Source organism: Anser cygnoides, chromosome 8 (genome assembly GCF_040182565.1).
Source record: "Anser cygnoides isolate HZ-2024a breed goose chromosome 8, Taihu_goose_T2T_genome, whole genome shotgun sequence".
In the NCBI taxonomy this organism is placed as follows: domain Eukaryota; kingdom Metazoa; phylum Chordata; class Aves; order Anseriformes; family Anatidae; genus Anser; species Anser cygnoides.
In genome coordinates this window covers 24,781,475-24,798,146 of record NC_089880.1, presented here as the reverse complement: position 1 = coordinate 24,798,146, position 16,672 = coordinate 24,781,475, and the positions used below count along the sequence as shown (strand labels likewise).

The following is a 16,672-nucleotide window of genomic DNA, read 5'->3' as shown; positions in this document are numbered from 1 at the left end:
TCACAAAATGCAGAATATGGAAGACAAAATCCTGTACCAAAGAGGAAACATCCAAAGCCGAGGAGCGTGGAATCAGCTCTCCCTCCCTTGCTTACTGCAGAGAGGCTCACTTGCTCTGAAAGGGACCCACAAGACGGGCAGCCTTCTTTGGTCAGGAGTTTAATTAACCTTTGGATCAAAAAAGGTTGATCAACCACTGTATCCAAACCCCAAGACCTTCAAGTTACTGGGAAATCTGTCAACAACCAGGTGGAACTGGGACACGCAGCTGTGGTGGGGTCTTTATGCCAGACTCAAAATTACAGATTAATTTTTCTTCAAGATCTAACCTCCAGAAGACCTAAGCTACCACACGATGCAAATGAAGGATACTTCTAAAGTGACCAGTGTAGGTGCCTTGAACTGTGACGTGAGCAAAGATCTCTAAGGCTCTTTGATACTGCAGCCAAATTGCTTTCTGATTAAAAACAGCTCAAATTTGCTTACACATGTCTGTCTAGAGACTCTTTGTGGAAAGTGTATGCTGTCTATGACAAATATTAGATGTCTATTACAAGGAAAGAGACTTCCAAAGTCAGAGCAGGAAAGATTAAGGGAAGAGGTGTGAAAGCAAAAGAACAGAGGAATGGGAATGAAAACCTCAGAAGCAAACTCAGGATGTCAAGAAATAAATGATGTAAAAATAACACACGGGAGGTCAATCGCCAGTGATACAGTTCACAGTTCAAAACCTGCATATCTTAAACAATCTTAAACTGATTCAATCCAATAAAAGCAACAATTCTCATTATACACTTACTATAGGGAAGTATTATTTCAGCATTGGCTTACAAATTGTCTCCCTCTTTCTCTCTCAAACTCATCACAGTCCTAATACAAGTAAATCTCTGTGCATGAAATATGAACCACTGGCAGCTCTAAGACTCGCTTTTCATCCCAAGCCTAATGGGCAAAGCACAGTGATTTCATTTCACGAGCTTTTCCAGCTGAGCTCAGAGTCGATCACTTGCCAGAGCCTGACTCTTGCAAACAGCCTGCCGGAGCCGCTGAACTCATGGATCCAAATCCATCAATGGTGCAACTCCAGCTAACCCGAGAGTTTAGGCCAGAGATCAGTTTGTTCCAAAGCATTAAAAAGGAGAAGGATATGTCTTCTGAGACCCGTGATTACAGGACATTGTCATAACACTTAAAAAGTTATGGTATGATAATTAAAAGCTGTCAAAATATATGTATGGCCCTGCCTGCACTTTGCTTGGATGTGCACAAGAAGCCAAAAAGTTCATTTATGACAAGGGAAACCTCACCAGAGCTCTGCAGCCCCATGCCAAAGTGAAGCGGCTCTCCAGCCCAGCGGGACAGGCCTTCAGGTGGAGTCCGTGCTCCTGCCCCTCTCCAGCAGGAGATTCCCAGACCTTCAGCAGAGCTTAGCAGTGCTCCCAGGCTCAGTCACTCCTTCCAATTCCTGAACCAAAACATACAGCTCTCATCTTAAACAGCATCAGTACTTGGTGTCCCTCTCCAGGAAGGGAGATCTTGTAGCTCAAAGGACCTCGGAGAACTAATTCAGGCAAAAAAAATAAGCAAAGAGCCTATAGAGCTTCACAGATGCAAGATTTCCCCTATACCCAAGGGAAATGAGGTACCAAGTATTTAAACACATTTGCTACTGAGTTACAGCCATTGCCAAGACGAGGAACGCACACCTATTGAAAGGCTAAAAGCTGTTATACAGGAATCAGGAGTTACGCAGGAGTGAATCACCAGTGTGTCCCAGGGTGAGTTCCCACCACTGAGTACACGTTTAAACAGAAATCTGGACCTCCAGTTACTTTCTCATTTCAAGAACGTTTTGAACCTTTTGGAATTTCCTTCCTGCAATAGGAAAGAGACAAGGCTACGGCAAGAGAGATGTGCCAGTCCTTGTCCCCTCCGCAGAAAGCAGGTCCTGGCCCCACGGTGATCACAGCTGCTGGTCTGCAGACACCACAAAACATCCCATGGCAAACCCCTACACCCCTCCCAGAGAGATGTCTGGAGCCCCCCCACAGCCCAATTTCAGGTCTCAGCCAAAGGGCTGTTGGACGGAGTCATTCCCCACAGAAATCACAGGGAACACAAAGTTTACTCTAAAAGCTTCATTACTGACAGAGCTGTAATTTCCAAATGGGGTTAGTGGGACAGCAGCAGGTAAATGGGCTGTCCAAAAGCTCTCACAGTGCTTTGTTTAAGTGCTTTGTTGGATCTGGATACAAAGGAATTAAAGGATGAAAAGTAACGACAACACTACAAAACATATTAGAAGAATTTAAATCCTTGGCAAAAGTATTTGGGTTCCCATTGTGTTTGATAATATATCACAAAACGTCGGCAAAAGCATTATATTATAGTCTGTGAAAATAACATTTTGCAAAGCAATACCTCATCACTGCTTTCTGCCCAACTAGGCTAGAACCACCAGCTACAAGAAAATCTGAAACGACGGCAAGCTAAGTGCATTAACTGGGAAATAAGGAGGTGTTGTATTGCTCAGCAGAGCAATGATTATTAAAATTCAAGTCACAAAGATTGTACTGTGAAACCAACAGGCAAGAACTTTCCACTGTTACTGTAGGAATACTGTCATGATATTCAAGACGATACTCTGTTATTTCGTTTTCAGCCAGTTATGCAGAACAACATTTGGGTGGGTCTAGGGAAGCAATATTTGTTCCCAGAAGAGCTACATGCAGTATTTATTGACTGTTCAGCTAGGTAGCTCTCCAGTTATTTACCTTTTAGCAGAGAGCTGGCAGGAGCTAGCACTCAAAGACAGCAGGACTTGTGGCAAGGTTCCTGTTAAGCTGAATAATGGGAGGAAATAAAATTAAGCCCAGAAATACATCAGAATAAAAACAATATGATGGGGGGGGGGGGGGGGGGAGTAAGACTTCAATGTCAGAGTGTAGCACCCTGACCTGAGATAATCTTAGCCAAAAGAGCAGTGCTAACAACCACGTCACATGCCCTGTTTGCTCTACAGCAATCATTAATAGGGGTGAGCCTGGGAGAATAGAGAGGTGGGACAGAGCTTCTCACATCCTTTGGACTCTGGGTTGCCACAACAGCTCTGGCTGCAAGCTTGAACTGCTCTGATTTCCAGTTGCTTTCTGTGGGGATGTTTCGCCCTGTCCTCCACAGAGGAAATCCTGCAGGGGGAGAGGACACCTCCTGGAAGGCCACAGTGGGCATGAAGATGCAGTAAAACCCTGTGAGGAGCTAGGACATCCCTGGGAAGCACCAGGTTCAGAGCCCCGGCAGCTCCCTGCCCGCAGACACTCGGGGATGCTCGCAGGCACAATGGGGTAAGTGCAGAGCGGTCCCTGCTCGCATCCCCCGGCCAGCAGCTTGTGGGTTTGCCATGGTCACCCATAGGACAAACAGGAGAAAAATGCTCAACTTGTTAAAGCGAGGGGCAGCTGGAAAACATCCTCGACTTCAGGACACTTGATCTACCAGCTATTCTTATTCCTCCCTCTTTGTTTCACCTAAATTCCTAATCCTGTTCTTGAAATGGCAGAAGACAAAAAAAGTGATGGCAAACTGCACATTTTTACGAATCTCTGCTGAACTTGGCAGCAGGCCCTGGATGTCCTCAGAACACTCAAAATTTAGGGCCTGAACCAATTCCCACTGGAACCTTTCCATTCATTCAGCAGCAGATGGATCGGGATGGTCAGCACAAGGGCTGGCAGGGGAGGGCACCAGGGAGGGCAGCTGCCAGCTGGGATGCCTGGGTTGCATTCCCAGCCCTGTCCCCAAACTCACAGCCCAGCAAGCCCCTTCTTCTTCCCGCAGCTCTTTCCCATTCATCCCCTCTTTGAAAACAGCCTTCAGCCACTCTAGCTGCTGCAGCTCTGCCCAAAATTCACTCCTTTCCAAAAGGGTTTCCCCTCCCACCCAATCTCACAGACCAGAGACAAAGCCTGGGAAAGCCCAGCCCAGAAGGGAACATTTCGGAGAGGTACGAATATGTGAGAGCTGGGTGGGGAGGCTGCTTGGGCTTCACCCAAAAATCAGGCTGCCTGGGTAACTACATCCCATTCGGCACCCCAAACTCCTGGAAAAACCTCTTCACTTCTCCGGGATGCTCACAGCGGGAAGGTGGGAGGCAGCTTAAGCATTAACAGCTTGTGCTACGGGATCGGGGCCTCCATCGAGGTCAACGAGGCTCTTTATTCCTGGAACAGCTCCAGTCCTGGCCGCCCCTGAAACCCGGGAACATAGCCACCTTTGCCCCACCTTCCCGGGCTGCGCCAAGCCCGGGCTGGCCACCACCCAGGTTTGGGGCCACCAATTCTCATTTTTAAGTAAGAGGGGAGAAGAGAGAAACCAAGAGATGGAAAGGTCAGGTGCCTTCGCCAAGGCTACACGGCGCATCGGTGGTGGAGCTGGCATTAGCGCGCAGGAGCGCCTGTTTTCTACGCCAGTGCTAAAACATCCAGACCACCCTGCTGCCTCCGAGACCACACCGCCTCTGTGAAATGTGTGGAAATTCGCAGGCATTTTCCCTGATTTTTACAGGGATTTTTTTTTGTTGTTGTTCCACACTTGGCTTACAGCTGTTTGCCAAAATCAAATTGCTGAGGTGTTTCTGTCTCTTTAAAACTTCATAAACAGACACTTGGACAAAAACCATCAGTGCATCGCAGCTGCGGTGGGGGATTTGGTTTAGCTGTGGTGGGCTGGAAGTGAGAAACCCAACCCGAGATGCAGCCCCGTCCCTCTGCCCTCCCGGGCAGGGGCTCACGGCCACACACAACCCTGCAGGCATCACCCGCGGCCCCTTCACCTGGCAGGAGAGGTGCACCAGAAAACCAGACTGTCCTTCCATTCTTCCCAACAAATAAAACATTTTCTGCAGTGACCATTTTACTCCTTAATTCCAAAGGAAAAGGTCAGCAAACATTTAGGTTCCCGCCTTCCAGTGCTACCTGCCTCCGCTGCAGTTAGCTATCTGTAATTCAGCAGGACCCCAGTGCCTCTCCTGGACCCTTGCGTTTCCCTACAGACCGAGCCCAGGGCACATCAGGTGCATCAGGGGAAAGCTATCCAAGGCTTACCCAGGCAGAGCAACACTGCAAGCGAAGCACGTGGAGATGCTGTGGCTATTTTTAAGTCCTTTAAAAAAAAAGCAATCAATGCCTCTGCAACTTGCCACACAGCAAACAAAAGGTTAAGCAAACAAACCCCAAGCGATGTCTCAGGCTTGCCAGATGCAAAAAAGCTTTCAGCCAGTGACATTTCTCCTTCCCCAGCTGTAGGTTCATATTTTTAACGTCAGATCGCAAAAATAATAAAAAAAAAAAAGCAGGGGGAGAAGGAAAAAAAGCAAACATTTAGCTCACAACTGGATGGGAAATGAACTGGAAGCCCATGTTTGTGTATATTTCTCCCTGGCAAAGAAGCCAGCTGGTATGTGCAAGGTCTTGAAAACCTGTCCTGACATCGGCAGAAGTGTGACCAGCAATACCTCTCCTGTGCCGGCTCATGCGTTTTCTCCTATCTCACTTCATCTCTCACTAAGCTCAAGCGAGCCCGCGCTATTGCAGATTTATCGCCATCTGAAAAACATTAAATATCTCAGGGTTTCAAATATTTGCAGACAGCTGAAGAAGTGGCTGTGATGGAACTGTCTCTTTCTGGCATAAAGCTATCAATTTTCCGTGAAAGCCGAGGCCCGGATTTTTTATTTTATTTTATTTTTTTTTTACCCCTGGTAAAACACTGTAACAAATGACTTATTCCCCTTTTAGCAAATGCGAGGGAAGCAGGCGGTCATTATTACCAAATGTGTGCACACACAAGTAACTAAGGGAAAATAAATCCCATTTGAAGGTTAATTAACTAAGGCAGGGTCACAGCTTGACAATCTGCCCTCAGCAAAGGGAAGCACAACATCACCGGCTCTACGAAGCAGAGCTGTAATGAATTGTGACTTGGGGCTTGTCTATGCAGGGCATTACCACAGTGCGAGCTACGGGCTGAATGTACAGCCCTCGCTCCACATTTATGGCATTAGGCGCTTTGCGCAGACTAATTAGGAACTAGTTTACCTCGTTCACCTTGTGACAAATGCTGCTTTTGCACAGAAGCCCACAAGAGCCCCATCAACTCCTCGTTTTTTGCCAGCACCTCTGGCTTTGCACGGCAATGAGCAATTCCAAACTGAGGAGCGAGGGAGGGAGAGGCTGGGGAAAACATGCTCAGCCCCAGCACATGAGCAAGAGCTGGGGCTTGAGCATCCCCAAAGGCCCCCAGAAAGCCCCTGGGTTTGGACATAAATAAGTTTGCAACAATGGGCACATCTGGTTCTTGGGAGAAGGCTGAGGTTGAAGCTATGGAGAAGCCTGGACGCATTTGTCATCACAGCTTGTCCTCCAGTTTGCTCCCCAGCCCATCCCTGCACGTGGCTGCAGTGCCTCTTGCAGCCCCCAGTGCCCAACAGAGCAGGAAAACCCGTAGTGGTTTAGCCAAGGAGGCTGCAGACGGCCAGAGCAGTGGTGGAGAGAGGGCCTCTGAGGAGCTTTGGGGGGGGGGGGAGCCGAGCTGAGCACCACCTAGGTCTCTTCTAAAGGGATTTCTGAAGAGGACCAGCTGGCTCATTTTCATTTTGCCTGGCTTCTCAGCCAAGCTGAAGGGCACCAAGCCAACCCAAGGCCACCTCGGTGCTGAACAAACACACCCACCGCAGAGGTTTTGTGCAGGTCAGCTGTTCTGCTTGCTCCCCATTGCCAGGTGGCGATCACGGAGGGATTACGGGGTCAGCAGGCTGTGCCAGGCAACAGCCAGAAGAGGGTACAAGAGTCGGAGCTGGTACGTGGTGACACCAGGCTGAGGGTGACAGAACCACGCTCCTGCACACTGGGTGACAGCTCGCTACCCGTCCAAAGCAAAAGTCCTTCAAGGTTGCTTCACAAATGCAGTCACACCTGCAAAACTAGTAAAGGCACCACATGCCAGAAGTGCTGGGGAAGGTCAAATATGCCATCAGTGGTTAAAAAAATTCTTTAGGCATTTGGGCCTTTTGAGGCAGCAGACAGACAGGAGGGCTCATGGGCTGGGATCTCCTGCCAGCCCCTACAGAAAGTCCTTTCACCTCCTTGTGCTTCCTTTTCCCTGTAATAGAAGACAGCAGGTGACCTCCTCTGGGGGAAGATTTTACAAGGATTAGGGGGTAGCCAAGCTCTGATAAGAAGCTGCTCAAACCACGGCTTCCTCAGTGAAGCAGTGCTACTTTCACACCTTCTTTTCCCCACATGCCAGAGAGGATGGTTGAGTTTCAGGGCACATCCACAAGGTGCAGAACATTTTCTTTCCAACAGGGTCTCCAACAGAGTGAAGCAGGCCGGCCAGTTGGGGGACACGCCATGCAGTGGGCTAAAAGCTCCCCCTTTTGGGGAGAGCCCTTTGGAGACAGCTCCAGCACAAGGATGCTGTATTTGGCAGACACTTTTCTGTGCTAAAACCCAAGATTAGCAGCCATTTCTGCTCTTATCTCTCACCTACCTGCAGAGCTAATGAAAGGGGTTTCACTATTAGCATTCAATCACGCTCCACCCCTTGGGACTTGGAAGTCCACTACCTCCTGTCTGTGACAGCAGGTTTTCATTTGCCAATTTATCTCGTTCTGATTTTCCTCTTCCCAAACCGTGGGTTTCTTAAAGTTTCCAAGACAGCTGCTTCACTGAAGAGGAAGTGCTTAAAGCCAGCTCGGCTACAAGGTGAGCACTGCTGAAAGCACAAGTCAACTGGTGAAAAGACCAGCTTCTCCCTAGTGGCCCAGAACCCAAAAGACGGAGATAAAACCATCAGAGAAACTGCTGAAACAAGAAACAGGCACACAGGCCACCAAAAGACAGAGCAGACCCCAAGAGGCACTAAGCAAAACCAGATGGAAATCTCAGCTGAGCCATCAAGAGACGCGTTCCTACCCGACGCCTGCCCGCGTGCTCCCCCAGCACCTTGTAGCAGTCCCCCCCTTTCAGCACGGACACCCCAAGTGACCTGCCCACAGCGATCACACCGCGCAAGCAATTCAGCTAACATCTCCCAAGCCCTACGTGACCCTTCTATTTTCCATCCTCTGCATTGCTTTTTCTTTCCCCTTCCCCCTTTCCTTCAACTTCTATGCATAAATATCCTTCCATATGCGCTCTTAACCCATCTATAATCTCAGACTTTCCTTTCACCTACTCCTCTCTATCTCAGCACTGAAGAATCAAGCATTCAAATCTTTCATGATATTTGCAAAGAACCACCAGCACTGGTTAGTTCCCTGTGAAATCAATTACAAAATGATCTTCCACCACGACCCGTCAGATGGGTCCTTTCACCAAGATGCACAAGAAATTCAGGGGGAGGAGAAACACCGCTGGGAAGAGAACAGTCTGAGTTTTTAGTGTTATTTTCAATGGCCTTTTTCAAAGAACAGATTCGCATTCACCACTGGATATACAGATTACACCCCCACGAAAACGTAGATGGCCCCTTCTCTACAGAAAACCTGGCGAGTAAATAGGTATAAAGCTACATACTCTGCAGGCTGGTCCATGATGTCACAGCCTGCCAATGTGCGCATAATCTCATATGTTTACCTACTAAAATATAAATAATATTTTATGTAGGAGTCCGTTTATGGGGCAGTGTTTATGCAGAAATGGAAGAGTCTTTTCTACAGGAGAGAGGGGAGGTTAAAAGGGCTGCATTGCTGCACTGATTTACAGGCTGCCTGATTTAATTAATATTTGAATATGATTATTTTGGGGGCTGTGGGTGGTCGTTCACAAGGGAATGAAAATATCATCATCTGAAATCTCTTCATTTATTTCATATGTTCACGTAATTGTGTATGAAACTCAAATACACGAAACTGCCACATTAACATTCTTTTTAGGTACGTTTGTACTGCACCTATACAAAAACCACCACAAGAAACAGGAGAAAAAAAAAAGCTTTATTCCTCAACCTGCAAGGTCAAGGCTGCTACATCCATTACTCGGACACAAGTTTTGGGGGAACAAAGAGGTTTAGCAGCCTCCTCCACCGCAGGGAGGAAAGTGGCTTCCACCAATGCTGTCCCAAGCATGAGGCTCCCCTCCCTCACGCCCCCACCCTCCTCATATTTCTATGCTATGTGTGCTCATATAGTCTCATTCTTATTTTAAGAGCATTAATATATACATTTGAAAACCCAAACCATTAAAAAGTAGTTGGCTCGGACTTTTACTGGAACACGTGCACAAATATGTTGTTTGGATATTTTTATGGCCATTAACTTTTCCATATATAACCCAGACCTCCCATTAGGTGTTGTGAACTGGATCGCCTCTTTACTTGCCAAGTTATATTTCAATTAAATTAAAGTCACCTTTGGTCCTAATGAACTCTTGTTGTTTGCCTAATGCCATGATTAATTCCAGCTGCAAGAACTGGTATTAGCCTGGGTGGGTACATAGCTGAAGATGCTGATTCTCCTCTGATACTTACGGGTGCTGGAGAAGGCTCCATAACTCATTACTGGGTGTATTACTGTTCAGACAGTAAGCAGAGTTGATTTGTGTCCCCAGAAAGATGGTCACAATAGGAAGGACTTCAGCACCTGCCCGCAGCCCGTGGTGCTGCAGAAACTGTGATTCACCCTAGATGTGTTCCTGCAGTTAGAAACCGAGCACATTTCTTTGGGCACTGGTGGCCATCTCCTTTCTTCCAAGACACAGAAGAGAGGCAGCCCAAAGACCTTGAACAGCTACATGGTGAAAAGCAACCTCACCTGGGGAATAACACGGCCAGGAAGGATTGCAGCCTCTATTTACACCTGGTGGTGATCTCAATGCCACTAGAGTGGTCTTAGATCCTCAGGAGATGCAGACATGAGAAACTCAGCTGGGAGCTAAACACCAGCTATGGGCCAAGACCTCAGCTTTCTCAAAAGGATGCTGCCTTGGAGCTTTATCAGGACCCAGGCTTCTGGTGACCCAGCACTTAAGAGCAGAGGTCCATTCAAGCGCAGAATCTTTCTGAAGAAATTCCTATGGGGTAAAGATTTCTGTGACCAACAGACATGGATGAGCTTGTCCATCATGAGCGCATCTAATCCGCTTTTCACCCCACTCAAACTTATGGTCACCTTGACATCAGGAGGCAGAGTCCCACCACTTTATTACCTGTGGTTTAACAAAGGCAGGTGCCTGCCAGGGCACAGCATGGTGCTGGAGGAGCTTTGTCAGCCATTGCATGAGATCCTAAGAGAAGATTGTAGTGACCTAAAAAGGTTTGGGCTTTTTTATCATTATTTCACAGCTTACAGATTAATTTATTTGTGGTCAATCATTTTTCCAACTCCCTTCCCATCCCTCCTCCATTTATTAAGGCCATAGAAATTGCTTCAGTATTCAAAAATATCACTAGATTGTCAGGCCTTTTCTTTTATTAGTGCCAGTGGCAATCTGTCACCATGACCCTGCTTAACAACTTGCTTCACACCTTCCCAGCTAGCTTAAGCTCTCCCTAATCCTAGTTGCAGTTCTCCAGAGAAGAGGGGGAACTCAGCAAATCTGGCACCACAAGCCCAGAAAACAACACACAGTTCAGACTCCATTCAGAGACAGAACAGGATAAGAACAGACGGGATCTCAGATATCTGAAAATTTCTGCCTTCTTCTCATAAGCATCATTACAGAAGAAAAAAAAAAAAAGGTTGTTGCCAGAACCCTGTTTCAGGATTGTATCTGGATGAGATGATACCTGCTGCTGACATCCAAGGCAGTCCTTCCTTGACAATCAGCCCACAGGATCAATTCTTACGAGAATTCTCCTGTGTTTAAGCCCAGATAAATCAGGAATATCTCAAGCTGAATGGAGCTTAAGATAGAGGGGAGAATAAGGCCTATGATTTTAGAGGGGCTGGGTTAGAGGAAACAAATATACATTAGTCAAAGTTTCAGAACTGTCTTACTTCATTCGGCATTTCAATGCAAATCACAGTCTAAGTACAACAAAAAATAGTTGTGTAATCATCATAGTTCCCATGATTTCCCTGGCATCTGCCTCACCTAAACCAGGACTGCATTTGAGCAAGAGCAAAAAGACAGAGCCAAACCATATTACATATAACTCTGAAGAAAAAAAAAAAGAGGTTCAATAGGATTCAGACAAACCCAAGAATAACCATTACATTGTGGAAAGTATTTGCCATTAAAACATTTTTCATTAAAAGTGGCATTTCTGAGACTTCTATCCTGCTGAAAAGCAATACCAGCCTCACGTCAGAAAGTCTGTAAGAAAAATTTCCATTGCTATAATTAACTTCTCTGTTGAGGTTGCATTGTTCCCCTTTTGCAGAAAAGCTCAGCAAAATTTCCATGGATTGAAGGCAGCCAAAAAGGTGTCCTGCCCCATTTTTAGGAGGAACTTGTGGTCGGCAAGACATCTAGGAGAGCTTTAAGCTATACAGAAGATGCAGAGCAAACAAGTTCATCTACCCCACTGAAACCAGATGAGACTAAGCTCTGTAGGTTAGCTTCGATGCTGGAGCAGCTAAAAAGTACTCTTCTGGCCAACAGCTGCCACAGGACCACAGCAGAGTCAGAGAAATAATGCAAGAACCTGGCTTGTACAGTATGTTCTTTCTCCCGATACATTTTTGTCTGCAAGCTTCATTACTGAACTGCAAAGTAAGATGTGAAGAGCCTACAGAATGAAGAGAGACCTCTGGAGGGGAACTAAAAGAAAACCCCAAGATGTTCAAGCAAACCAGACCCCCACAGCAGCCAGTGCTAACCCAGCATGTTTTTAACCCTGCCAGTACTCCAGCAGAGACACTCATCCATGGATTGGTGCCATATAAGCCCAGAACCAAGGAGCCCTCAGTCAGAGCACCAGGCAGGAGGCAGTGGGGAGCATCGGTCTTGGCTCATCAACAACCCAGCTCCTGCCAGATACATTGGGCATCATTACAGGGGAAAGTTTTATTACTCCGATATTTGAAGGAAAAGAGCAAAATAAACCACTCTGGTTATTAAAACACCCCCAGTTCTTAGGAATCGATCCCAAATGTAAACTCCCCTTTTTCAGATAGATGCAGCCCTGAATGAGGCCCCAATATCTGCTTTCGGGTTACTAAGTCATTTGAATCATTAGACCAGCCACTACAAGACCCTGTCTCACATGGCATGTGACTGTGAAGCTTTGTGTTGCATTTCAGGGACGTGAAGGGGGAAGCAAGACCCTCCAGAGTAACACCTACAACAGAACCCAACTCCTGCACTGAGCCCAGTAACGTCCAACTGACATCTAAGGAAACATGCATTCTGTCTTTAAGACTAAAGATGAAGACTCCACCATTTCCCTTTGCAGCTTGTTCCTTGTTAGTTTAAAAAAAAAAAGGAATGTGCTATAGTTTTACTTTGAGTTGGTTTGCTAACCAGCCATTGTTTTTCTTTTTTTTTTTTCCCCCCATTTCAGGAAAATTAAGAATTTTTCTCTGGGTGATGGCACTTCACATACTAAGTCATATCAAGCTCTTCTTCCTAAGTTGAGGATATTTAACTCTTTTCAACCTTGTGAGCTAACTCTAAAGTCACTGATGCAATAGTTCTGTTGATTTCTCCATTTCCTCTAAAAATATTGAACACATTCTCCCACTTCTACCCCTTGATCTTTCATTATTATAGAACTGCTGTGAATTGTGTGGGGAGGGTGCAGAAGCAAAGGAGAGAAAGAAAGCAAGCCTAGTTAACATCTCTCAAGAGGAAAGCAAACAGAATTCTCCTGTGCTATGAACATGGAAATACATGTCAGCCCCAGGACTTTGTGCCAGCTAAACACCACAAACAGCTCAGAAACAGATGTATCTTGTACATATTCTTGCCCAGAAAATCATTAGATTGGGGAATGAGACACAGCTTGGCACAAGGACACGGGAGTTGTAAAGGTTGCAATGATAATGATTTCACTAGATTCATTGCTCAGGAAAGCCTTATTTCCTTTTGCCGTAGCAAAATTTTCTTACATTTCAGGAAACGGGTCAGAAACAGCCCTGCCGTTTAAGCTGGATATTTCCAGGATGCAGCTCTGTAGCTGACATGCCAGAGAGCTGGTCAAGAGATGACAAAGCAGTTGGTCTTGTTCCCAGCAGAAGACATCCTGCCCAGATACAAGGCATCATCTCAGCTCTTCCGCTCCAAAACCAAGCACACCAGAAATATGCTGATACCCACTCCGCCAGCCCCTATACCAGATCTAATGCTGCCTTCTGCATCAAAGCAAAGCAAACTTGAGTAGCATCCATTTTTGTGGGCTCTGGTCTCCAAGATCCAGTACTGAAGTTGCCAGAGATTCTCTTTATAAAAGCAGTGTCCTGTTTTGCTTCTGAGTCTTGGCCCAGCAAAACTTGATCTTTGGCACATCTGCCCTCTCTCTGCCACTTAAATATCACTGACACATGTAATTAACACCAGGTCAAACATACCACTCTAGCATTTTACAGAGTCTGGTTTCAGCTGCTGTACTGAAGCTCCTAGATTGGGCCAAAGATGGGTAACTGACACCAGGACAAAGAAGGGTCAAGAAATAACTGCAGAAAGATTTTTACCCAATCAGTGAGGATTTTAATCCATGTTTTAGCATCTAACTAAACGACAAGGAGGTTGTTAGGAACACTGTCTAGTAGCGTACAACTTGTTTACACAAAAAAATAAATGCCTCCTTATAATATATAATAAAATACAACTTAGCCCTAAATGATCCCCCAACCCATCTAGAAACCAGGCCTAGATCTGAACAGTTATGATCCTGGCAGTCTGCCAAAGAGACAAATCAGTCAAAAAAAATCAATTTCAGATTTCTTCCAGGCCTAAGTGTATCCCACTGAAATATCTCTGTTCGAGCCCATGCAGAAGGAAGAATTCCCAGAAATCAGACGCTGCAAGCACATCCTTCTCCAAGAAGAAAGGGAATATTTTCAACATAGTTTCACAGAGTTATAGGACCCAGCTTGCTGAGTTAGTGTTTGATTACAATCCTAGCTACACATGATCTTCACAGCTCATTCACCACCCCCTGAGAAATACCTGCAGCAAATCAGCCCACCTGTCCTAAGACAACATGGCTGGGTAAGAAACAGAAAATCAGACTTGAGAAACACTTCTCCCACCCTGGACCACCTGGACCAGACCCACATACGTTGCTCAAAAGGTTTCTTCCATGTGAAGCCTCAGATTCTGCTGCCTTACTGATCCCATAAGCCTACCTTAGTAAATGGGACAACTTAGCAGACAACCCAGTAAATGTATCTAGTCCCTTATCTCCAGAAGGCCTCCAAATGCCATGCTTAAAGGCCCAGACAACAAAACAAAATAACATTTATTTGCAGCAAAGAATCCACTTTCCAATAAGTAGTTTGGATGAAAACACACTTCAAAACACTTAAAAATACTTTGACACTATAAGTAGAAGTGACTGCCATCCATATCACATCAGTGCTCCGTTCTAGGAGGCCCGTTCATTAGACAGGGAGAATGTTAGCCCTAAGCAGTATTGCAAAGAACTCAGCCAGAATGAATTTGTAAAACAATACAGGAAATCGAGGAACAAATATGAACATGGCAATGTTGTGTGAAGCACCACAAAGCAATAAAAATAAATATATTTCAACAATCAGCTTCACCTTTAGACTCATCTCTACAAGAACAGTAAGTATTTCTCACTTGTGAGTCCATGACAACTGGAGGTTTTCCCAAGCTTTCCTGAAGACAGCGCTGTTCAAGATGGACTTTTTTTCTGCCTTGGCTTTAGGACCTCACTGGTGTTATCAGACACTGTTTGCCCCCAGTAAGCACCCTCCAGGTGGAGGCAAGCTATCTGGCTGCCTACCAGAGCTGTTAGAGCTTCTTCTTTTCATTTGAAATAAAGCATTCTTACCTTGTAATCCAGGTGCAAGCTTACAGCCAGACATCGCAGCCTTGTTTGACCATGAATCCCATCCGCTGGCACCCCAGGGAATCTGGCAGAAGCCAAAACAGAGCCAGGTTGCAAGCTCCCCAAGATGCTCCACTCCACCCAGGTCCCAGTCACCCAACAGTCACTAACATCTTTCTAAAGCAAGTCCTGGTGGGTACGTGAAACATGGACTGCCCTGGTAATGGAGGCTTAAAAGCTGCAGCCAATATCTTTGGAAACAGGTAGACGAGTCCTGGGCAGGTTCTTCTCTTTCTCAAATGACATCCCAGATGGAGTGTCCTCCTAGAGATGGGGGTTGACACTTCAGGCAGATTCTGTTAGCTAACACTTTTCACCTGGGATACTCATAACTAAGCCTAAAATGGATCTGCTGGCAGTGCTCACCCCTTGCTGTCATATTGCTGGCACCTGGCCCTACCCTTGAGCAATAAAGCAGACAAAAGAAAAGTGAAAATTATGGGATGAACTCTAGGAGTAGCAATAGGCTCCTGCTAAAGTTTCAGACCCCTCATTTGCAAATCAATTCTGGCTGACAGTATGGCAACTGGACCACAAAAGTCTTCCTTCTCCAAGAAAAAGAAAAATTACAGCCTCATTCCCATTGCTTTTTTTTTCTGATGTTCAGCACTAAAAGCTTTACCCAGACTATAACTATTTCATCACTGACTTACTTCACAGGAGGTTTGGAGGATCATCAGGAAAAAAAGGCAAGCCTCTTCAGCAACATCTCTCCATTGCTCTGCCTAAAAAAAATAGATATTGGAGTTTTAAAAAGGTAATGGAAGGATTTCTGAGCATGCAAGGTGAATTCAATAGAAAAAAAACAGTACAATTAAAGATATTTGGCCAAATCTTAATTTAAAAAGTCCCATTTCACCAAAACACAATTTTTTTCATCCTATATATTTCACAAAGTAACAGTATTTATTCTCAAAGAAAAGAAAAAAAAAAACTTTTATAAATACTTTGATCAAGCAGACTAGGGGAGAGGGGCTAGTTTTCTGATGTTACCTTTTTTCTTCTCTTTCCCCTACCATTTTAGTACAGAGAAAGAAAGTACTGGTTATACGCAAAAAGTACAGCTCATGCCTTCCCCTCCCTGTCCCCCATTAAAAATAGCTCCAGAAAGTGAATAAAACATTTTTTCCTTCCACAAAAAAGAATAAAATTTTCCAAAACAAATTTAAAATTAAAGCAACCCCCAGCCAGCTTCACATACTCATTATTAACCTGTCTCTCTCTGCAATTAGGGCTCCACATTTAAAACTCCTCTGACAGAGGCATAACAAACCAACATTAAGCTCGTTTATTGTTATTGCTCACTCAAAATTTCTGCTTTCCAGCTAAAACACCAGCCTGGATTCTCAGCCTCAGAAGAGCTAGACCCAAGGTCAGGATCCCTAATCTCAAAACCTCCTTTAACTTTACAATCAACAAATCCAGCATTTGTGAATGTTACAGATTATTTTCCAAGCTGTGGAGGGAGATTTCTTTCGTAATTGGAGAACAAGGAGAAGAAAACCTCGCACGGGATTTGCCACCAACCTAAATTTCCTATTCCTCCCCCTCCGAGCAGGACACACACCTCCTTCCCCTCCCACTGTCCCACACCTTGTACTGCAGCAAACCAGTGCCTGCTGTACGTAACGGGCTATTTATAGGAAAGCCCCCT

At 45.6% G+C, this 16,672-nt stretch overlaps 1 protein-coding gene across 4 annotated transcripts in view; it reads right to left on the bottom strand.

The window, feature by feature from the left end:
• FOXD2 (forkhead box D2) overlaps positions 1 to 16,672 on the bottom strand; it is a 218,023-nt gene that overhangs the window by 174,960 nt on the left and 26,391 nt on the right. For 2 of the 4 annotated variants that reach the window (XR_010833056.1, XM_067001166.1), the window contains 2 exons: positions 15,672 to 15,743; positions 14,962 to 15,043 (listed from right to left, as the gene is read on the bottom strand). The gene's annotated coding sequence lies outside the window, so the exon portion shown is untranslated. Of the gene's footprint in view, positions 1 to 14,961; positions 15,044 to 15,671; positions 15,744 to 16,545; position 16,672 lie in introns of those variants that run through there. The other 2 variants (XR_010833057.1, XR_010833055.1) reach the window with 2 other exon arrangements.